Here is a 23382-nt window from a genome sequence, read left to right as displayed (position 1 = left end):
AAAGAAGACATACAGATGACCCACAGACATATGAAAAGATTCTCAACATCACTAATCAGGGAAATGCAAATCAAAACCACAATGAGATACCACCTTACAGCTGTCAGAACGGCTATCATCAAAATGACAACAAATAAAAGGTATTGACAAGGATGTAGATTGTACATTGTTGATGGGATTGTAAATTGCTATAGCTACTATATAAAACAGTATGACAGTTACTAAAAAATTAAAAATATAACTGCCATATGATCCAGAAGTTTCATTTCTGAGTATTTACCTAAAGAGAACAAAAACACTAATTTGAGAAGACAGACGCACCACGACATTCATTGCAGCTTTATTTACATTAGCCAAGGTATTGAAGCAGTGTTTATCAATAAACAAATGGATAAAGATGCGGTAAATCTGTACATAGAATGGAATATTACTCAGAAACAAAAGACAAAAATCTTACCATTTGTGACAACATGATGGATCTAGAGATTATTATCTCAAGTTATATAATAAGTTAGACAGAGAAGGACAAATATTGTATGATCTCATTTTTATGTGGAATCTAAAAAACAAAACAAACAGGAGTTCCCATCATGGCTCAGTGGAAATGCATCTGACTGTTACCCATGAGCAACCCTCACTCAGTGGGTTAAGGATGTGGTGACACCATGAGATGTGGTGCAGTTTGCAGGCCTGGCTGGGATCTGGTGTTGCTGTGGCTGTGGTGTAGGCTGGCAGCTACAGGTCTGATTCGAGCTCTGGCCTGGGAACTTCCATATGCCTCAGGTGTGGCCCTAAAAAAAAAAAAGACAAAAGCAAAACAAAATGAAAACTGACTCCAAGCAGGTATTTGCCAGAGGGAGGGGTCTTGCAAGGTGGACAAAATATGCTAAGGGATTAAGTGGTATAAACCTACAGTTATATAATAAATAAGCCATTGAGATGGAATATACAAAATAAGGATATTATAACAGCTTTTAAGGGGACGGATAGTTACTAGACTTATTGTGGTGATTATTTCATAATGTATACAATGTCAAATCATTGTGTAATATACCTGAATCCAACATAATATTTTACATAAACTATATTTCAATTAAAAATGGAACCTATAGAGTTTGTTTTTTGGGTTTTTTTTTTTTGTCTTTTTGCCTTTTCTTGGGCTGCTCCGGTGGCATATGGAGGTTCCCAGGCTAGGGTTGAATCGGAGCTGTAGCCGCCAGACTACGCCAGAGCCACAGCAACGCAGGATCTGAGCCGCGTCTGCAACCTACACCACAACTCACGGCAACGCTGGTTCCTTAACCCACTGAGCAAGGGCAGGGACCGAACCCGCAACCTCATGGTTCCTAGTCAGATTCGTCAACCACTGCGCCATGACGGGAACTCCTAGATTTCCTAAATATAAAGCAAAACTGTGGTCTCAAGAACATTTTTCCCAGTCAGGTTTTCATTTAAATATAAAAGCAATAGACAGACATTCTCAAATATGAACATACATATAAACTATTCCTGAGGATAAAATAAACTTAATTTAGCAACTGAATTGAGATAGGATAAGGAATAAAAATAGAAAATTTAAAGAAAAAATCTGAGATGACTGCTGATAAGTATGAATTTACTTGATGGAATTAAACATTTTTGTCACTTATGATTATGCAAAAACATGAAATGCCATAGGCAGTGCCATTATAAAATAATGACTAATAAAACTGAGATATGGGTGGGGTAGAGCTAAAGGGAAGCATGAGAGTGTAAATGACTTCAAGACACATAGCAGACTATCAGCAAATATTTTAGAAATAAAAGAATATGTTTAAAAAACTTTATAACCTAACTTTATAACTTTATAACCTAACCTTTCATTATATTTCATAATCTTTTTGGACATTATAAGGAGAGTTTAGAAATATTTTCTGTAATAAAGAATTACTTATTTGGAGGTAAGAAATTCCCTTAGATTTACTTCTGTCAAAAAGAAAAAAAGCAGGTCTCTGAGAATTCTGGAAAGGAGCACTCTCAACTTTAGCCATGAACCCAGTGGAAATCTTAGTATGTAATGAATAGAGCTGAACATTCTATCTGATAAAGGAATATGTGTATATGTATGTTTGTGTATTTTCACCTATGTATTACCAAGCAGCAATTATGTTTAATGATGAAAATCCAATAATACTCTCATGAAAGTGAAGAACATAAATTAATGATTATTAGCAATACAGTGCTTAAAACCTTTTTTAAAAATTATGGTAACTCTAACTGGAAAAGACAAACAAAATTAGCTGTATAGATTTTAAAACTGTATAAATTTTTAAAATAGAAAGCAAGGATATAAGTACATCAGAGGATTTGTCTACCTAGATCTAAGAGATTGAGCTGGGCAAAGTAATGAAAAAAGTAATTTAAAATGTTCAAAGTGTGGTTAATGACAAAACTTTTACACCAAAATTTGTGCACAAGTTATTTACCTATATATATTAATGTTGGTAGTTTGTCCTCCATGAATTTATTGCACTTATGCACATCTTGCAATATAGTAAGTAGCATTTATTTTTCGGGGGGCTATATTTTCAAGGATGTTTGTACAAGAAACAGCTTTGAAAGATTGAGATAGTGACTACCTGTGGAGAACAGGTCATATTTGTTTACTGTCCAGTACAATAAAGAAAATGTCTTCTTTGAGTCATTTAGAAAAGATTCATAATTCCCTAAGCTTGGAGCTTCTCATCTGTGATGCAAACTAACTTTATGCACAACATCTATCTGGGCTCTCCTCTACTTTCCCTTAGGACATGCTGTCAAGGAGATCTGTCAAAAACATGGAGTGCAGGCTGCTTGCAGCATAATGAGCAACAGAGTCCTTGTCTCCATCCCAGGACACCTGTGTCTTCTGCCAGCATCCATGAAATTGCAGCAAGCTAATTTGTTATAGCTAAGTAGGGTAAATTCTCAGAATTTTCACAATTCTTACATAAAATAGTCACTTAAAAGATACAGTAAGCGTGACCTTTAAAAAGAGGTAAACTCTAGTATATATGGAAATGTAACATGTTATATGCAGGAGGTTTATAGTGATTCTGAGAATGATGAATTCTTTTGTAAAGGATGTAGGATAACTGACAGGGGAAGTGCTACTGAGGAGTAGAAAACAACCTCATTCTTTATTTCAAAATAAATGTTATAAATTATACATGATCGATGTAATGACAAAACATTATATTTTATAGCAAAGCAAGTATAAATAAAAAAGACTTCGAGTATAAACAAACATGTTTATAATAGAATTTGAGAGGTATTTTAGGTATTTTTCATGGTAGATCAACTACTGCAATGTTATTGGATCATGGGCTATGACACATAATCTTTCTTTCTCTCTCTCTTTCTTTTCTTTCTTTCTTTCTTTCTTTCTTTCTTTCTTTCTTTCTTTCTTTCTTTCTTTCTTTCTTTCTTTTTTTATTTTTAAGGGCTGCACCCATGGCATCACATAATATTTCAAAGCTCAGCAACTCTTCAAGGGTTGCTGTTATCTGGAAATGGAATTTATAAATTAAGTGTAATTCTGTTCACTGAGGAAATATGCAGTGCTCAATTAGCTATGAGTCATGCTCCTCTTTCAGGAAACATCAGCCAAATAAATAAAATAATGCTCAGTATTGGACACTTTCAATAAGACATTATTGAATAAGTTCTCACAGGAACTTAGATATCATTCTGAACTTTAATAATCACTCTTTAATAAAATATGTATGCATTCAGCCCCCCAAAGATTTTCTCAGCTTGATGTATTTTACTCTTTTGCTAAACCTATGTTATTAGTTTTAAGTTATCTCATGTCACAGTAATTATTCTGTTATTTTCTGAAAACTAAATTTGTTAGAAGATGAAATGCTTCAATTGAAGAAGGTGAGAACAAATATAGCAAAAAAAAATAAACTGGAAAAAAATATTCACAGATGGTAAGGAAAGACCAATATTTGAGGTAAAAAACATGGCCTAAAACAGTCTGATGCCATTGTCAAAGAAGCCCCTTACTGCCTGAAGGCAATGAATTGGAAGAGTTTTTGAAGTGTAACTCCCCAGATTTTCACTTAAAACTCTTATCCAAGTAACATATCTGCAAATACAGCTGAACTCATCTTCAAGGACTGCTCACTGCAGAATTAGATTTTTATATGCAACAAGGCAATTCCAGGTACAGTAGAAGCATGCACTGGGTTCTCAGGTCTATAAAAGCCATGATTTACTTAGAAATTTAGATCTGTTCGCTGACTGAAACTTAACAAAGTTAAATGTAAAAATCTAGGTTAATCAGGGTAATAAGGTAAGTGTTAAGAAAAATATCATAATCACTTTATAATATCAAATAGCATGATGTCATTTGTTAAATCATCAAAGCAGAGTAAGGTTTTTTTCTTTGTTTGTTTTGTTTTGTTTTTTTTTTTTTTTAACAGTAACACTTCATTCCACTTCGTGGATGACAGATGGAGGTAGAGGCTCAACTCCCCGTTTAGCCTCACTGATGCCTCAGTGGGATTGTCAAGATTGGTAGGAACTAGCCCACTTCATACCACCTCATTAAATGTTATGTTTGCTGGGTGGGAGGGATACAGATTTTGTTTGGGGTATAACTCTAGAAGTATTCTTTGTCACAATGTTACATTCTCATTTTAAATATGTTTGAATTCATGATGAGATTACACGTAATATTGATACATAATCTCTGAGCTCAAAAAAAAAAAAAAAAAAAAAAAAAACAAGGGAAGGCTAAACATATGTTGACAGTGACATAACTCTTAGAATCAGAGAGCTACTGAATTCTCCATAACTTAAATCTTATTGCACTCTACCAATTTTTTTCCGAATATATGTTTGCATTACAGTTGCCTGCCTCATTTTCCTTGGTGGTAACTTTTCCTTTTATTCTGAAGTCTGTCCTATCTCTTCACACAAAATTTTTTTCATCAAATCCTGTATATACTTGTGACAGAGCCAGCCTATTGTCCCTAAATATCCATTCTTCCTTTCATCTATAGATTAATATAACCTCAATGTTGAGCAAGCACTTGGCTGCTAAGAATAAGCCTATTCTAATCAGCCTTCTCTGAAGTGAGACCTACAATGAGACTAATTACTAATCAATGGGAGCAGGAGGAGCGATATATGTAATGTCTAGTTTATATATTTATAATAAAGGGCATGATTACCCAAATTCCTCTTCTTTCCTTACCATGGGTTACACTGTGGATGTGAGATGAGCCATCTTGGACTGTGTGAATAAAGGAGAATCATGAAGACAGAAGAGCAAAAAGTAGAAGTAGCCTTGTTCTATTTGTAGTGCAGAGCTACCCTATCAACCTAGATTGTCATGTGAGATAGAAACAAACTTCTCAATTAAGTCATTGTGGTTTTGGAATGTTCAGAGCAGCCGCAAATATACCCTAACTAATGCAATCCTTAACCTCTTTATGGGCTGTAACTTTGAGTTCTTTGTTCTACATAAAACCTGATTTCAGGAGGATGGTGTGTGATTTAGTATAGGGGAAATAAAGATCGATTTTGCAAAGGTGAAAATACAATTTAGAATGAAAAATAAAAGAAATTTGAGAGATTAAAGAAAGTTAAGAAATACAGAGAACTCATATTTACAATTTAAATTTGCTCTAATATTTAGAATTAGGACAAAGCTTTAAGGAATTTAATTAATGCAAATTCAGTTTGCAGTTTGTCATTAAATCAAGAAAGACTCACTTCTAATCACTTATGCTAAATATCTCATGCCATAACTGCTATTTATATTGAAAAGAGATATTAGACATTATCCACTTTTCTGGACTACCACAGCTAAATGAAGTCCAGTGGACCACCAAGGGTCATACAAAAATGTAAAGGATAAAAACCCACAGTGGATAGAGTTTCAGCACCTTCCACTTCTGCATAATCTACTTTTAAAGTGCTTATATTTTTGAAAAATATAATCACAGTTTTGACATATTGACAAACCATAATACTATAATAAATTAAACCCCATTTCAAGTAAATATGTTGCTATCATATTTTTTTTTTTGGTCTTTTGTCTTTTTAGGGCCACACCCATGGTATACGGAGGTTCCCAGGCTAGGGGTTGAATCAAAACTGTAGCTGCTGGCCTACAAGTCACAGCAACATGGGATCTGAGCTGCATCTGCAACCTACACCACAGCTCACAGCAATGCTGGATTCTTAACCCACTGAGCAAGGCCAGGGATCGAACCTGCATCCTCATGGATGCTGGTCAGATTTGTTTTCGCTGAGCCACTACGGAAACTCCAATATATTGCTATCATAATTTAATTGACTTTTATATTTTAACCCACTGAAAACCTAGTATTCTCTTAGGATATGGAAATAGGAAGCTGGATATGACACAGTATTTTCTTTCACTGAGCTCATGAAGCAATTTAAAATCTGTTAATATTAGTGTAATTAATATATTGTATTAGTTATCTTTAATGATAAGCAGAAAAATAAAGTCTATTTTATCACCTGAAATTAACAGTCTTTAAGTTTATGGAATTAATTCAAAGATTATTTTATAGCAAACAGATATTATAAGCTTCCAGGATGATATTTTTATAATAATTTAATGAAGCATTGACTAGGGTTTTACAATTTATGTGACTCTTTCAGATGAATTATATCATTGACTTACTTTTTTTTTTTAGTCTTTTTTTTTTTTTTAGGGCCACACCCATGGCATATGGAAGTTCCCAGGCTAAGGGTTGAATTGGAGCTGTTGCTGCTGGCCTACACCACAGCCACAGCCACTAGGGATCCAAGACACATCTCTGACCTACACCACAGCTCACAGCAATGCTGGATGCTTAACCCACTGAGCAAGGCCAGAGATTGAACCCGTGTCCTCATGGATACTAGTGGCATTCATTACCACAGCAACAGGAATTCCTATCATTGACTTTCAAATTATTCCTTGTGAAGTTTTCTAGGGCTTACAAAGAGGAAGAAACCAAATTAGACTAATAGTAGGACCCTCTCCCAAATTGTGTTTTTTGTGTGATTTGCATGTTTAGAATGCTTTACTACATAATTATAACTTGATAGTTTTCCAAAAATAATATTCCATGATAAATGAAATTTCTATGATATTCAGATTTTAGTGTCCATAAACAAAATTTATTGGAACACAGCCGTAGTTATTCATTCATTTACTGTCTATGGTTGCTTTCATTCTACAATAGTAGATCAGAGTAGCTGCAGCAGACATCATGTGGTCTACAAAGTCTAAAATATTATTCTCTGGCACTTATGGAAAACCTTTTCCTACCTCTGAAATGAAACATCTCTGCAAACATTTACTTAAGTTCTGGGAATTTATACAGTAATTTGTTAAAAACAATGTTTTTCAACTAATTGTTTTCAAAAAAATCATGAAATACACTGTAGTGTACTCTTTGATCTTCAGAATCATCTGTGGTATTGGTATAATTTCTGCTTTATCTCAAGGAAATATATGTTGATTGACATACCAAATGTTTGCAGCTAGTGAGTAGTAGATGAGACATAGTAACTAGTTACCCTGATGGCTCTAGGCAGAATCCTTATCAGTATCCTTCAGTGTATGTGAAAATAAAACACCAACCATAATATTTTCTAATTTGATTAGTATCTTATTTTGCCTACCATAATGCAAAAGAATAGGTGGTATAAGGGCATCCAGATATTATGAAAGAAATTTACATCTGGTTAAGTAGAAGGACTTACAGAACAACAGAAAAATTTCTCCCAAACCTTCGCCAGAGCTTGAAGTACCACAAATTGGAGTCTCTTATTTATGTAAGCGGCCATTCAGTTTTAAATTATAAATGTCCCTGAATAGTTATTATTGTCATTTACTTCTATCCCAGAGCAAAAGTGTGTAATTAGACTGTTTTTCTTCTAACAAATGAAAAGAATGGAAGAACTTGCAAGAAGAACAAGAGGACAAACCAATATGAAAATCTCAACAATGTATGGCATTTTATGTCCATTAAAGTCCAGTACCATTGTTTTCTGTTGATTGAAAAAAAGAGGTTAGAAAAAAGTCTCTTTACATGATAAATTAAGACCTCTCAATTACTTGTTTTGAGATAGATGAAACTACTACTTTTATTAACACTGCAAGAGGTTTCTCTACAGATGCCATTAAAAAACAACGCATTAGAAAAATAAGTTATTCACTATGCCAAAATTCAGCTATCAGTGTGATACAATTTAGTATCTAATAAATTATGTTAATCTGAAATGAGAAAAATATGTATCTATTATCAGAGTGCCTCCAGACTTAAAGAAGTAAATTACACATTTCCATTCTAAAGATATAATATTTAATAATTGTTTTAAAAACATTCTAGAGAGTCAAGCATCTGGGTTATGTATTGAATACATTTATGTAAATCTCCAAAGTTATAAAATAAAAATTTACTATTTTGATGAGAATTTTTCAGATTGAAAACTCTTCTATGCTTAAATTAGTATATAATTAACATGTCATTTTTTTCTCTAACTTTTTATTTTGACTTTTTCTAGTACTTTAAAAGCTAACAAGATGATGAAAACAGTTATGTTTAATCATTTTATAAACTTAGAAAAATCATTAAGCTGTTCAACTTTAATAGTTTTGGATGATGTAGGGAACATTACTTTTCATCTGTTTCTGACAAAATGTTTATTTTCAGGCTTTTAGAAAACCAAAGTATATTAGACAATTAGGTTTCAACTTACGTGCAAAAAGAAGACATAATGAAATATTTTAAAATATTCAATTTTAGTGCATTTAAATATAATACAGTAGAGGTGGAACTGTCAAGTAGTTCTAGTTGACTTTTGGGTTATTCTCGTATGTTTTAGAAAAAATACACTTTAAAAAGGGTCAAGGAATGACATATTTTTAGAGACAAACAAATCAACTAACAGATAATTCGATAGATAGATAACAATCACTAAAAGATTAAATGCAAAAATTGGGAAATAGGAGTTCCCTTTGTGTTGCAGCGGAAACAAACCCGACTAGGAATCATGAGGTTGTGAGTTCTGTTCCTGGCCTCGCTCAGTAGCTTAAGGATCTGGTGTTGCTGTGAACTATGGTGTAGGTCTCAAACGCAGCTCAGATCCTACATTGCTGTGGCTGTGGTGGAGGCCAGGAGCTATATCTCCAATTGGACCCCTAGTTTGGAAATCGCCATATGCCACAGGCAGAGCCCTAAAAAAAGCAAAAACAATATATATAGGGAAATAGAGTGCTATAATATCACCATATATTTTGCAAGTAATTCATTTTGGAAAAAATTCAGGTTTCATACAGAACTATGCATTGTCTATAGCATACCATCCCAAATTATATAATTCTTATTTTACAGAAGTTATTTTACAATTCTGTACATAACAAACAAATGATAGTGAAGCAATGCCACTTTTTTTTTTTTTTTTTTTTTTTTTTTTGCCATTTCTTGGGCCGCTCCACGGCATATGATGGTTCCCAGGTTAGGGGTGGAATCGGAGCTGTAGCCGCCAAGCCACCAGCCTACTCCGGAGTCACAGCAACACCGAATCTGAGCCGTGTCTGCAACCTACACCACAGCTCTCAGCAACACCGAATCCTTAACCCACTGAGCAAGGCCATGGATTGAATCTGCAACCTCATGGTTCCTAGTCGGACTTGTTAACCACTGAGCCACAAAGGGAACTCCCCACTGTTTCTTATAGACAAATTATTTTCTATACAAATTCTGTTCTTTCTGATGTTGAGTTTCAATAGACTTACTTCCTTGACTATGAAAAATCTAGTTCCATGTCCATTTTTACATTTATGTATTCCTATTCTATGTCTCTTTGAATTCTCCCTTGAACCTGTTAAAATATTTCCTTGACTCCCTCATTATACTTAAATACTCTTTTTTTTCCTTTCTATTGCTTTTACATTTTATATTTTGTTCTTTATTTTTTATTTGGCTTGTTTAATGCAGCTGATAATCAGTGTGGATAGCAATGATTGATCAGTTGATTTTATTTCTGATCATTTCATGATCACTGAAAACTGACTAGTAGTTCATGGGTGTCTGTTCTCTGCTGCATAAAAGATGAGATGGCCCGTCTCAACAAAATTTATTGTTGTCAATAAATTTACTGTAAAAGCATAAATTTGATAATAAAGGCATACTGGATAGCCAAAGTGTTAAACTAGATCATATTATGTCTTTTGTTCAGCTGCCTTGCACCTATGAACCCTTCCTACATTTGGAGATGTCTCCATGTAATTAAGAAATCGAACAGGAGACAAAGTATAACATTTATCTGTGAGGCTAAAAAGTGTTACTTCACTTTCCCTTAGCCAGTTCACACTTGCACTTGCACTCTTTCAGTATCATGTCCAATCCTTTTTCTTGGGATTATAATAATTATCGGCTGACAAGTTCCTGTACTACTGGTCCAAGGCCTAATTAATTTTATCGCCAAATTAAGGGCATGTCTTTATAGGATCCAATCATTGTAGTTGTTCTCAGCATTTCTTTTGGACTGATTCAAGAAAGTTGGATATGCATAAGTCTTCAAGGAGTCAAAGCAGTAAAATTTATTTTTTAATTATTACATAGATATTGAGTGAAAACTGTTATTTCAAATTTAATAGATAATGAAAAGTTTATTAGAAGTTTCCAAAAGAGTGGAAAAACAAAACAAAATAAAATCACTATTAAATCATTTTGATTGGTCACTTCACACAGTTCCCAGTAATACAATGTGTTATAATAGACAAAACATAATGCTATTTCTATGAAACCTCTTTGGTTTTACGATCATATTTATTTTTTACTTTTTATTTTATGGCTGTACCAACAGCATATGGAAGTCCTGGGGCCAGAGACTGAATCCAAGCTACAGCTGCCACCTACACCTCAGCTATGGCAATGCAGGGTCATTTAACCCAACTGTGCCAGGACAGGAACAGAACCTGCATCTCCGCAGCAAACTGACCTGCTGCAGTCAGATTCTTAACCCATGGTAGAAATTCTGTTATGGTGATATATCAAGAAATATCAAGGAGGGCATTTGATTGATCCTGTCACTTGGCACTATTACTCCAAAATCTGGATATCCTATCTTAGATGCAGACAGCTGATATAAATATTGGATGCAGCTTAGACTACATCACAGATACTAGTATCTAAATGAATTTTATCCAAAATATAACACATATGAATAATAAAGCTGTGTATTTCAAATCAAAAGAAAAGTTACACTGAGGTAGAACATACCGACTGTCGAAAAGATCATTTAAAAGCATCTTATTGTAGTAATTTTCACAGTTGGAATTTGTAAAAAAATCATCATTTTTGCATTTGTCCCTCTTTGGATTTGTTGAGCTTCTTGAATGTGTAGATTTTTGAGATTTTAAAAATCAAATTTGGGAAATTTTCAGCCCTTATTTTTCAAATATTCTCTGCTCACTTATTTTTCCTCTTCTTTCGGGATTCTCACTAGGTATATGTTGGTATTCTACATGGCATCCCATAACTTTCTTAGGTGCTGCTTATTTTCCTTCACTCTTTATTCATTTTGCTTTTCAGAATTTCACCTGACCTATCCTCAGTGTCAATGATCATTTCTTATTTCTGTTCAAAACTGTTACTGAAATTCTCTAGTGAATTTTTTGTTTTATTTTCATAACTGTCAGTTCCAGAATTCTCTATGTGCACATACATCATTATCTTGGCTTTCTTTGGAGATTTGTTTATACTTTTCTTTAGCTTTTTCAATGTATTTTAATCAACTGATTTAAAATTTTGTATCTTAAATCCAAAGATTGTGCTTCATTGGTGAAAGTTTCTATTAATTTCTTCTGTGAATGGGCCATAGTTCTTTTGTTTCTTTGCGTTCATAGTATTTGTTGAATATTTTGAATAGCATAACATGGTAACGGGTAACTCTGGAAATCAGATTATTGCCTCTCCTCCAGTTTGGGCTTTATTTTTTTAATTTCTGTAGGTTGGTTGTTCAATTAGTAACTTTCTAAGCTATATTTTAAAAATGTATATAATTTTTTTCTTCTTTTTAGGGCAGCACCTGTGGCATATGGAAATTCCCAGGCTTGGGGTGAATCAGAGCTGGCCATTTTCTTTGGCCACAGCCATAGAAATGCTGGGTCCTTAGCCCACTGAACAAGGCCAGCGATTGAACCTACATCCTCATGGATACAAGTTGGGATCATAATCTGCTGAAATGTATATTATTTTTTGAGTGTAGTTTTCTGAAGCCTTGGTTTCTTTAGTTTGTTCTTTCTAGTATCTTGAGTGAGATTTCCTTGAATGAAGAAAGAGAAAGGCAGAGAGATAAAGGGAAAGGGAAATAGAAAAAAAGGTAAGCAAACACAAAACTTCTCCCAGTCTTTACAGGCTGGCTTTGTCTGGAACACTTCTTCAACATATAATCATGCCATTTAAAACTTAACCTTAGCCTTCTCTTCCTTCTCACAATGAGACTTACATAATTATGAAGACTGGCAAGTCCAACATACATAGGTTTGGCCAGCAGGCTGGAGACCTAGGGAAGAGCTGAGAGCTGATATTGCAATTCAACTATCAAGCCTGTCAGCTGGCAGAATTCCTTCTTGTTCAGGGAAGGCTGGCCTTTTGTTATATTCAGGCCATCACCTGATTGGAAGAAGTTCCCCTACTTTATAGAGGGTAGCCTACTTTACCCAAACTCCACTGATTTAAATGCTAATTTCATCCACTAACACTTTCACAGAAACCTCCAGAATAATATCTGACTAAATAGCTGGGTACCATGGCTCAGTAAAGTTGACACATAAAATTAACTATCAAAATACATTCTTAGCAGCCACAATTGAGGGTGGTTTCTATGGTGCCTGCAGTCAGATCTTAGACACTGGATAATTTAGAGACAGCTAATTGAGTTCTCTGAGCAGCCAGATAGATGGTGCCAATTCAACTTTCTGGAAATCTTCAATAGCAGCCCTGGTGAAATCTGTTTATTGCAGATATAAAAAACTCATTGACTTTTCTAATGCCTTTATTTTCAGTTTTCTCAAGCAAAGGAAGCTGTCTTGCAAGTAGGTAGCATAATCTAAATTGCTTCTCAGTATTATCTCTCCCTTTATTGTAATATCTCTAATGTAATATTTGGAAAATAACTTGCGTTCAATGCCCTTATCCTTTGAGTAATTTTTTAAAATTTGTACCCACACTTTGAATACCAAGATAGTATTTTATTTTATTTTTTTATAAAGTCCATATTTGCTAGGTCACATTGATTGACACTTGGAATACAATAAAGGCATTGGATAAGAGTCTCCATAGGAAAGAACACAAGCTCTCAGTTATACCTTCTTTCTAATTCTAAGGCTTCAGAAGTCCTTGTGGGTTTTCCCCTTATAACTGGAATAAATTATTAAATCTCAGAAGACAGTGGTGCCAATCTTCAAGCCTATTGCTTCATTGCTTCCACTGCTGTCAATGGACCTATGCTATATATTATTTGAGAAAAAGTCCTTTTTTCTTATTGGTCACTCTCTTATCTCAATTAGTTCTAGGTGACTTTCTCTCTTATGCCATCACATGGATGTAGAGAAAAGGGCATTTCTAAAACACCTTCAATCTTATTTCATAAAATTCCCAAAGAAGGCAGGACTTCCCCCCAGTGTTTTTCAAAACTTCTAGCTTGTCAATTATTTTACCTAACTTACACTTTTAGATTTTTAACACTCCTTTTATTCGGAACTTGGCCAGAGTGTTTTCAGATTCTGAACCTCAGGGTTGTGAATGACATTTTATAATGTTGAGTTAAAAATCATTCTACTCAGACAGAGTGCCAAAACTTGGGTGATGTTCTTTAATCCACGGCCAATAGATAACTTTTTAATCCAGGAAGTAGGAGGTAGGTCATAGCATCCTTTTTTTGAACTCTGTGGTCTTTGATCTCCAAATCAGAACTATGAGTCCCGAGAGATAAAAGCTAGGATGATTTTGTTTTTGCATGTGATATGATAAGCCATATTTTGTATTTGTAAATTCTAAAAGTCCATATATGACACAATTCATGCCTGAAGTCTTATGATGGATGTCCATAACATGTCATCTTTATGAACTCTCATGCTAGCCAAAAGAGTCAAACACAATCAGAATGTATATGTAATCAGAAAACTCCTGTTACTCTTCCTTTAAGTTTATAGGCTGCTAGATATTATAATTCATAAACATCTATTTCTAGGTAACGTCCCATAAAATTAATACAAATCTAATGCCTAACCTCATACTACTCAGTATTTATCATAACCTTCCTCATATTTTCCAGTTTCCCTTAGAAACTAGATTCATTTGTGCCTGTAAAACTGAGAAACTTTCTCTACTTCAGTAAGACATCACCACAGAAGCTAATCTCATTGTTCATGTCTGTGTTATCCCTCGAAAATAAATGTCTCTGCCAAGCCTGGGAGCCCTGGTCACTGCCTGGAGTGCAGCCTTTCTAGATGCACACAAGCTCCTTCCTTTCTGGGGTTGAGATTATCATTTTCAGAATGTTCTCAACAAGTGAGGACTAAATTCTTAATACTTGTAGAACCGTCATTATCCACCTTGATTCTATTCTAGAGGATATAACCATTTTCCTTTTTCTGTCATCCCTATTCTCATTCCCCTCCCCTCAAAATTCACTCTGGATCTCAGACCTTTGCAAAATAAAATTAAGGAAAGATAATGTCTCTTGTTACTTCTAGGTTTTTTTCTTTGAAATATGCACATCCTTGCCCAAGACAAGACAGACAAAGAGCACTGGATGACTTTCTGGAACAAGGACAAGAAAATATGAGAACAAATTAGAATTTCTAAAAATATTGCTGTAATGAAGCCCTTCCAAGCAAATATTTTAATTCACTCAAGGTAAATTTACTTTAGATTTCAGTGTCCATCAGAGGGGGAAGCACATTCATGTCTACCTCAGGTATTCAATTCTATTAGGATTTGCATCCCCATGATATTTATTTCTTAAAATAAGACAGCAGTTGGATATGCATGTGATGTTCTTTTGATTATTCACAAAGGCAGAGAAATGTTCTTGTAAAGGCAAAATTTCCTCTCCCCAGAAATAAACTGACCCCATCCAAGGAGGCCAGATTGTGTAGGATTTTCTCTAAAATTACATAAAAACTCTGTTCTATTATCAATACCAGTCTTAGGTTCAAAGAATATTTTATGAAGCTTTAAATTTGATATGTTATTTTGTTTCCCTTCAAGAGAAATCTCCAGCCTCATCCCTGTCAACTGGGACAAGAGTATCACCTTTGTACTGATACTAAAAGTAGGAAATGTAAAATATGGGTTTGATAAAGACAGTATTTCTAAATCATGAACACTACGGATCTAGTACATTGTATACATCAGCTCATGATTTTGTAATGCTCAATGACACAAGGTCCTACTTCCACCTAGAGATGAGGAAACTAAGCTCAGAGAAGTGCTGTGACATGGATGAAGTGGTGAAGGCAGTAAAATCCACTGTTCCTGCTATATGAAGTGTATATGTTTCTATCTACTCATATAGATTTGTAGGCCAGATAAAGGGAGAACCCTATGTTTATATTCTCATTTGATGTCTTCCTCCTATTACCTTTATAAGATATAATGGACTTGTACTTGCTAAATCATGAGAAAATGAATTCAAATGGTTTATATCTAAGGATATAACTAAGAGTGAAAAAATATTGGAGAAATACTATTTCCTACTCTCTATTTTTTCTTTTTTGAAATAATCCTAAAGTAGGATGTTATCATTAAGCTGATAATGTATAAAAGATGGCTTAAATGAGATGAAAAACATCAGACTGAAACAGTATTATCAGAAGTATCTGGTGATTCACTTTGACTTTTTAGCCTTTCCTTTCTCGAAATTATTTTATTTTATTTTAGATAGTTTAACTGGTAATTAAGATTAAATAAATATTTAATGAAAGTATTTTTGTAAAAAGATATCTGAATATTTTGTATGAAAAATATGGATCTGCCATTTAACTAGGTTCAAGAAGCATAAAAGCAATTTATTGTCCTCTTGCCTTAGGATATTTAGTAGATATTTAGGATATTTAAAGTCTTGTGTTTCAGGTAGCAAAAGAGTAACACTTCATCATTGTGTCAGAGAGAGGAGAGAAAAACAAAATGAATAACCTTTTCATGATCAATACCTTTGCAAAATACTAATTTTCCTTCAAATGCCATAAATCATGTAAACAGAATGCATTATATTGTTGGTTGTATCATTCATCTACTTAATTCTATAGTCTTCTTTCCATGAGTGAGTTATTTTAGTTTACCCATGATTTATTTCTCACATACATTCAATCGGACAAAAAAATTTCTATCACCTAGAACATAATAATTACTTCCATTTAGCAACAAATTTAGACCACACCAATAGTCAAAGCAAAAATGGGAAAGCATTGAGTTATATAACATGGGAAGCATTCAGAAAGAATTGTTTGTGGAGACATTCATGTGTACCATCATTAAAACCTGAGACAAATTAATAATGCCAAGTTTTTAGATAAGATCAATATCATTTTAATTATATTTCATAATAGTATTTTATGGAATTATTTCATGACATAACTCTTTATAACTGCTGAACTAGAACCTCAAAAATAACAAAGTCTATATGAAAATACACATATAATATATTAAAACACAGAGATAAAGCATATAGAATAAAAGAAAGTAAATCTCTCAATGAAATAATTTTTAAGACTTTTAACATATCTTGAATTTCACCTAATACAATACTGAAGATTCTGACAAAAGACCAAGACCAAATTACAAGTTCTATAAATTTGTTTAAACAGAGAAAATTTGCTTTTGAAAGTAGAACTAGAGAGAGAATGGTGATATGAACTATATGCCAAGCAATTCTACTTATTCATAAGTATTAACTAAATATACACAGAAGTAAATTGCAGTTGCCAATAGACGAGATCAATATTTTTTTTTTCTCATGAAAGAATTTAAAATGGTTCTGCACGCAAAAAAAAAAAAAAAAAAAAAAGAATTTGGAACAACCTGGTGGTAATTTTGCTTTGAGACACCAATTAGGGCATGCATGAAAATTTGTGCCCCAAAATGAATGTTAATTAAAACATGTACTTGGAGTTCCCGTCGTTGCGCAGCAGAAACAAATCTTACTAGGAACCATGAGGTTGTGGTTCGATCCCTGGCCTCACTCAGTGGGTTAAATAAGGATCCGGCATTGCCGTGAGTTATGGTGTAGGTTGCAGGTGCACCTCGGATCTGATATTACTGTGGCTCTGGAGTAGGCTGGCAGCAACAGCTCCAATTCGACCCCTAGCCTGGGAACCTCCATATGCTGCTGGCGCAGCCCTCAAAAGACAAAAAAAAAAAAAAAAAAAAAAAAAAAAAAGAAAGAAAAAGAAAGTCCATCTCTAAGTAGGTGCTATCATGTACTAATGAAAATGATGAAAGGAACCACCATTAATTTAATTGTCATAATGCCCCAGATACGTGATACATGTGTGGGGCTAGATAGTCTAACTTGTGGCCTCTCAAAAATCTTTATTTTTTTTTCCTTTAAAACCTATCCTGAAAAGAAACACCTAAAAATGTAGTTTTACTGCATATTGCATTGTATCTGGATCTTCTCCTTTGTAAAGGTGGTCTGACCATAATTCTAGTCTAGCCTGAGGGCACAACCACTATCCAAAGTAATACAAAATAAACAATTATAACTGTTCAATGAGCTATGAAAATCAATGAGGCAAAAATATTTCCTGTAACTAAATTTATTCACCCTGCCAATGAATTCCTACTTGGTTATCCACTATTAGTCATTTTGTTTATGTTCTATTACATTAATTTGTCACTTTTTAACATGAGTGTCCCAAGTGCTAGGCATAACTTTCTGAAAAGCTTTTAATGTGTTTTTGAATCTTTTTGCAAAAAACTTTACAAATTTTGTTACAACAAAAAAGATAATCATTGATAATTATAACTAAAATCTAAATTGCAGAATTTATAGAAGCCATTTATTAAGTACTGGTTTAAAAAGAATTAGAGCGAATAATTTAGATTTAGCTCTGCTTTGATTAAAAAGAGATTAAATACTAAAATATTGGTAGTGGATGGCTTAGACTAGAACAAAACATTCAATGACCATCTGCTTATATTTCAACTGAAATAGTTGATTATCCTAATTTCTGAAAACATTCTTAATAGTTAACACATCTAATTTTATACAATTTTAACCACCTCTGAAGAAATAAAAACAATTTTGAATATCAGCAAACAAATTTACAATGTTTACAAGCTGTTCAGAATTTCTTGATTATGAGACAGATAAAAGTAGTGATATCATTTAAGTCAGGGGATTATTTTCCCCCTGCATTTTGTCACAAGTAAGGAATCAGGCAAACTATGAACAGGTATACTTATAAAAATGAGATGAGGATGGCAAAATATTTTCACTTTGAAATTAAGCAGATATTTCTCAAATAAAATATTGTTGAAGCTTCCTTTTAGTTAATCAGTGAGTTAATACCATTTTATTCATTGCCAATGTTATCATGTATCTCCTTTGATTTTCATTTGGGTGTGTTTTGTTCCCCTCTACATATGTGTATGATCAAGGTACTCTACCAGAGACAGAGTCACAGGAGCCCCTATACAGCTTGACCTACTCTACGTCCAGTTGCCAAAGGAATCTGGCAAGAGTGAATCAGAATGGAGCATATGCTCTATGACCTCAGGTAGTGATTAGGGTTGTTACTTCTCTGGCAGTCAGAAAAAAAATCTCTAGGAATAAACTATACTACCAATGTGGTAATATTCCTAAATATTCAAATTCAAAACATTTAAAACACAAAAGTAGGTTATGAAATAAATAGATATTTTGGGAAAATTAGCTTTCCAGTAAGAAAACTATAATTCCTCATCTGTTACCTCAGTGTATATATCACAATAATCATTGGATTAAAGATTTAAATGTTAATATAACTTGGAATCTGAAACAAGGAAATGTAAATAAAAGAAGTAAATAAGTGTTTTTTAATTATACTTTTTCCTACAGGAAAATAAAATTCAATATCCATAAAGTCATGAATTTGAGTGCATAAATTTTGGAAGTCTGAGTGCAAAAAGAAAATGGCACAGAAAAACCTCAAGTACGAATTTTACTATCCTCAGTACGTAAGATTTTTTTTAACATATAAATTAAAAATACTCTGAGTAGGTCAGTGGGTTACAATCCTGACTAGTATACATGAGGATGCAAATTCGATCCCTGGCCTCACTCAGTGGGTTAAGGATCTGGCATTGCCACAAGCTGTCGCAGGTGCAGCCTGAATCTGGTGCTGCTGAGGCTGCTGTGGTACAGGCCAGCAGCTGCAGCTCTTTTTCAACCCCTAGCCCCGGGAGCTTCCATATGCCACAGTTAACTCAAATGGAAATCTATTTGCAAATAAGATTGCCTCAGTAGAAAACATCAAAGAGTCTATTAAAAAACTTCTAGAACACTTAAGTGAGTTCAGCAAGGTCACAGAATATAAGATCATTACACAAAAGTTTGGTATATTTATATACAGTAATGACCAATATGTAGAAACCAAAATTAAAAACACATCACAATCCTCCAAACAAAATAAAACACTTAGATGTACACTAAGCATCACTTACAGAAATTTTATGCTGAAAATTGCAAAATGCTAATGATAGAAATGATGGGAGGCTTAAACTGAGAGACATAATCATGTTTATGGATCGAAAGTCTCAGCATAGTTGAAATATCCATAATCTCCCAACTGATATACAGGTTTTATGTAATTTTTATCAAAATTTTGGAAAAGTATTTTATAGATATTAACAAGTCTATTCTTAAATATGTATGGAAAGGAAGTCCAAAGCTAAAACAATACTCACATCAAAGTATAAAGTGGGAGGAACTACTCTAGCCAATATTAAGTCATATAATATATAGCAGTAAAAAAGAAAGTGTGGTATTGGTGGAGGGAAGAACTGGATTTCAGAAATAGAACCTCCCAAATATGTTCATCATATTTTTGATAATGGTGGAAAAGTAATTCAATAAAAGAAATAGTTGTTTCAACAAATGCTACCAGAGAGAGAGAAGAGAATGACTGTAAACTTGAAACTTATACCCCCCCAAAATTAATTTAAAATAGATAATAAGAGCTCCTGTTGTGGCTCAGCAGTAACAAACTTGACTAGTATCCATGAGGATGTGGGTTTGGTCCCTGGCCTATCTTAGTGGGCTAAGGATTCAGCATTACAATGAACTGAAGTGTAAGTCGCAGATACGGCTGAGATCTGGTGTGGCTGTGGCTGTGGCATAGGTTGACAGCTGTACCTCTGAGTAGACCCGTAGCTTGGGAACTTCCATATGCTGAGGGTATGGCCCTAAAAAGCAAAAATAAAATGAAAATAAAATAGATAATAGACTTAATTACAAAGCATAAAAATATAATACTTTTAGAACAAAAAATATAGCTGAAAGTATTTCAGATTTAAAACTGGCAAATAATCTTAGATCTGATTTTATTATGGTATATAAAAGGAAAATAGTTATATCATCAAAAATAAAAACTTTGGTTCTATGATAATCTATGTGAAGAGGATGAAAAATAAAAGCTTTGGACTGAGAGAAAACATTTTGCAAATCATATATTTGACAAATGACTAAAGAATATACAAGCAACCCTTAACCTCAACAATAAGATATCAAACAATCCAATCAATAAATGGGCAAAAGGTAAGAATAGACATTTCCCGGAAAGATATTCCATGTTCCTGGATTGGGAAAATCAATATTGTAAAAATGGCCATACTACCCAAAGCAATCTACAGATTCAATGCAATCCCTATCAAATTATCCATGACATTTTTCACAGAACTAGAACAAACAATCCAAACATTTATATGGAACCACAAAAGACCCAGAATCACCAAAGCAATCCTGAGAAACAAAAACCAAGCAGGAGGCATAACTCTCCCAGACTTCAAGAAATCCTACAAAGCCACAGTCATCAAAACTGTGTGGTACTGGTACCAAAACAGACAGACAGACCAATGGAACAGAATAGAGAACCCAGAAATAAACCCTGACAACTATGGTCAATTAATCTTTGACAAGGGAGGCAAGAACATAAAATGGGAAAAGGAAAGTCTATTCAGCAAGCATTGCTGGGAAACCTGGACAGCTGCATGCAAAGCAATGAAACTAGAACACACCCTCACACCATGCACAAAAATAAACTCCAAATGGCTGAAAGACTTAAATATACAACAGGACACCATCAAACTCCTGGAAGAAAACATAGGCAAAACATTCTCTGACATCAACCTCATGAATATTTTCTCAAGTCAGTCTCCCAAAGCAATAGAAACTAGAGCAAAAATAAACCCATGGGACCTCATCAAACTGAAAAGCTTTTGCACACCAAAGGAAACCCAAAAGAAAACAAAAAGACAACTTACAGAATGGGAGAAAATAGTTTCAAATGATGCAACTGACAAGGGCTTAATCTCTAGAATATATAAACAACTTATACAACCCAACAGCAAAAAAACCAATCAATCAATGGAAAAATGGGCAAAAGACCTGAATAGACATTTCTCCAAAGAAGATATACAGCTGGCCAACAAACACATGAAAAAATGCTCAACATCGCTGATTATAAGAGAAATGCAAATCAAAACTACCATGAGATACTACCTCACATCAGTCAGAATGGCCATCATTAATAAATCCACAAATAACAAGTGCTGGAGGGGCTATGGAGAAAAGGGAACCCTCCTGCACTGCTGGTGGGAATGTAAACTGGTACAGCCACTATGGAGAACAGTTTGGAGATACCTTAGAAATCTATACACAGACCTTCCATATGACCCCGTAATCCCACTCTTGGGCATCTATCCGGACAAAACTCTACTTAAAAGAGACACGTGCACCCACATGTTCATTGCAGCACTATTCACAATAGCCAGGACATGGAAACAACCCAAATGTCCATCGACAGATGATTGGATTCGGAAGTGGTATATATACACAATGGAATACTACTCAGCCATAAAAAAGAATGGCATAATGCCATTTGCAGCAACATGGATGGAACTAGAGAATCTCATCCTGAGTGAAATGAGCCAGAAAGACAAAGACAAATACCATATGATATCACTTATAACTGGAATCTAATATCCAGCACAAATGAACATCTCCTCAGAAAAGAAAATCATGGACTTGGAGAAAAGACTTGTGGCTGCCTGATGGGAGGGGAAGGGAGTGGGAGGGATCGGGAGTCTGGGGTTATCAGATACAACTTAGAATAGATTTACAAGGAGATCCTGCTGAATAGCATTGGGAACTATGTCTAGATACTCATGTTGCAACAGAAGAAAGGGTGGGGGAAAAACTGTAATTGTAATGTATACATGTAAGGATAACCTGACCCCCTTGCTGTACAGTGGGAAAATTAAAAAAAATTATAAAAAAAAAAGAATAGACATTTCCCCAAAAAGGATATATATATATACATATATATATATATGGAAAATAAGGCCATGAAAATCTGTCCAACATCACACATCACCTTCCATTAGAGGAATAAATTTAAATCCACAGTGGGGATATTACTATAAATCTATTAGAATGGCTAAAATGAAAAAAATATATATATGTATATATCAACACTAAATGTTACTGCCAATGTGGAGAAACCAAGTTACTCATATACTGATGGTCAGTTACTCTGAAAAAGTTTGGCAGTTTCTTAAAAAAATTAAACATCCAATTATTATACAAACCAACAATTGCACTCTAGAGCATTCATCTAAGAGAAATAAAAAATTATGATTACACAAAAAACCTATATGCAAATACTCACAACAGCTTAATTTATAATAGTCCAAAATTGTACTCAGTCCTGATTTCCTTCAATAGGTAAATGGTAAACAGTGGAATACTACTCAGTAGTAAAAAGTAAGGAATTATTAATATACACAACCACTTGGATGGATCTCAAGGAAATATTGTTGAATGGGAAAAGCACCAAAAATATTTATTGTGGTTTAATATATTTATATTTGTATATCATTTTTGAAATGACAAAATTTAGAAATGGAAGACATATTGGTGATTACCAAAGTTAGGTATATGGAGGTGATGGGAAGGAAGTGAATGTATTTATAAAAAGGATCACTGCTTACAATATTGATCATGATAGATATATAAATGTATTCATGGAATTTATGGAATTATAAAAATTATAATTTTTATATGGAATTTAATACAGATACACCTACATGCATGCAGGTAAAATAGGAAGAT

The 23382-nt window shown here is 33.9% G+C and overlaps 1 long non-coding RNA gene across 1 annotated transcript in view; it reads right to left on the bottom strand.

The window, feature by feature from the left end:
• The window catches only part of LOC110257009, a 60910-nt gene continuing 49726 nt past the window's right edge, over positions 12199 to 23382 (bottom strand). The window contains exon 3 of the long non-coding RNA XR_002339135.1: positions 12199 to 12327. This is a non-coding gene — a long non-coding RNA (uncharacterized LOC110257009). The remainder of the gene's footprint in view (positions 12328 to 23382) is intronic.

The sequence above is a fragment of the Sus scrofa genome, chromosome 1 (genome assembly GCF_000003025.6).
Source record: "Sus scrofa isolate TJ Tabasco breed Duroc chromosome 1, Sscrofa11.1, whole genome shotgun sequence".
Classification (NCBI taxonomy): domain Eukaryota; kingdom Metazoa; phylum Chordata; class Mammalia; order Artiodactyla; family Suidae; genus Sus; species Sus scrofa.
Note: the sequence above shows the minus strand (reverse complement) of the source record. Positions and strands in the feature narration are given on the sequence as shown.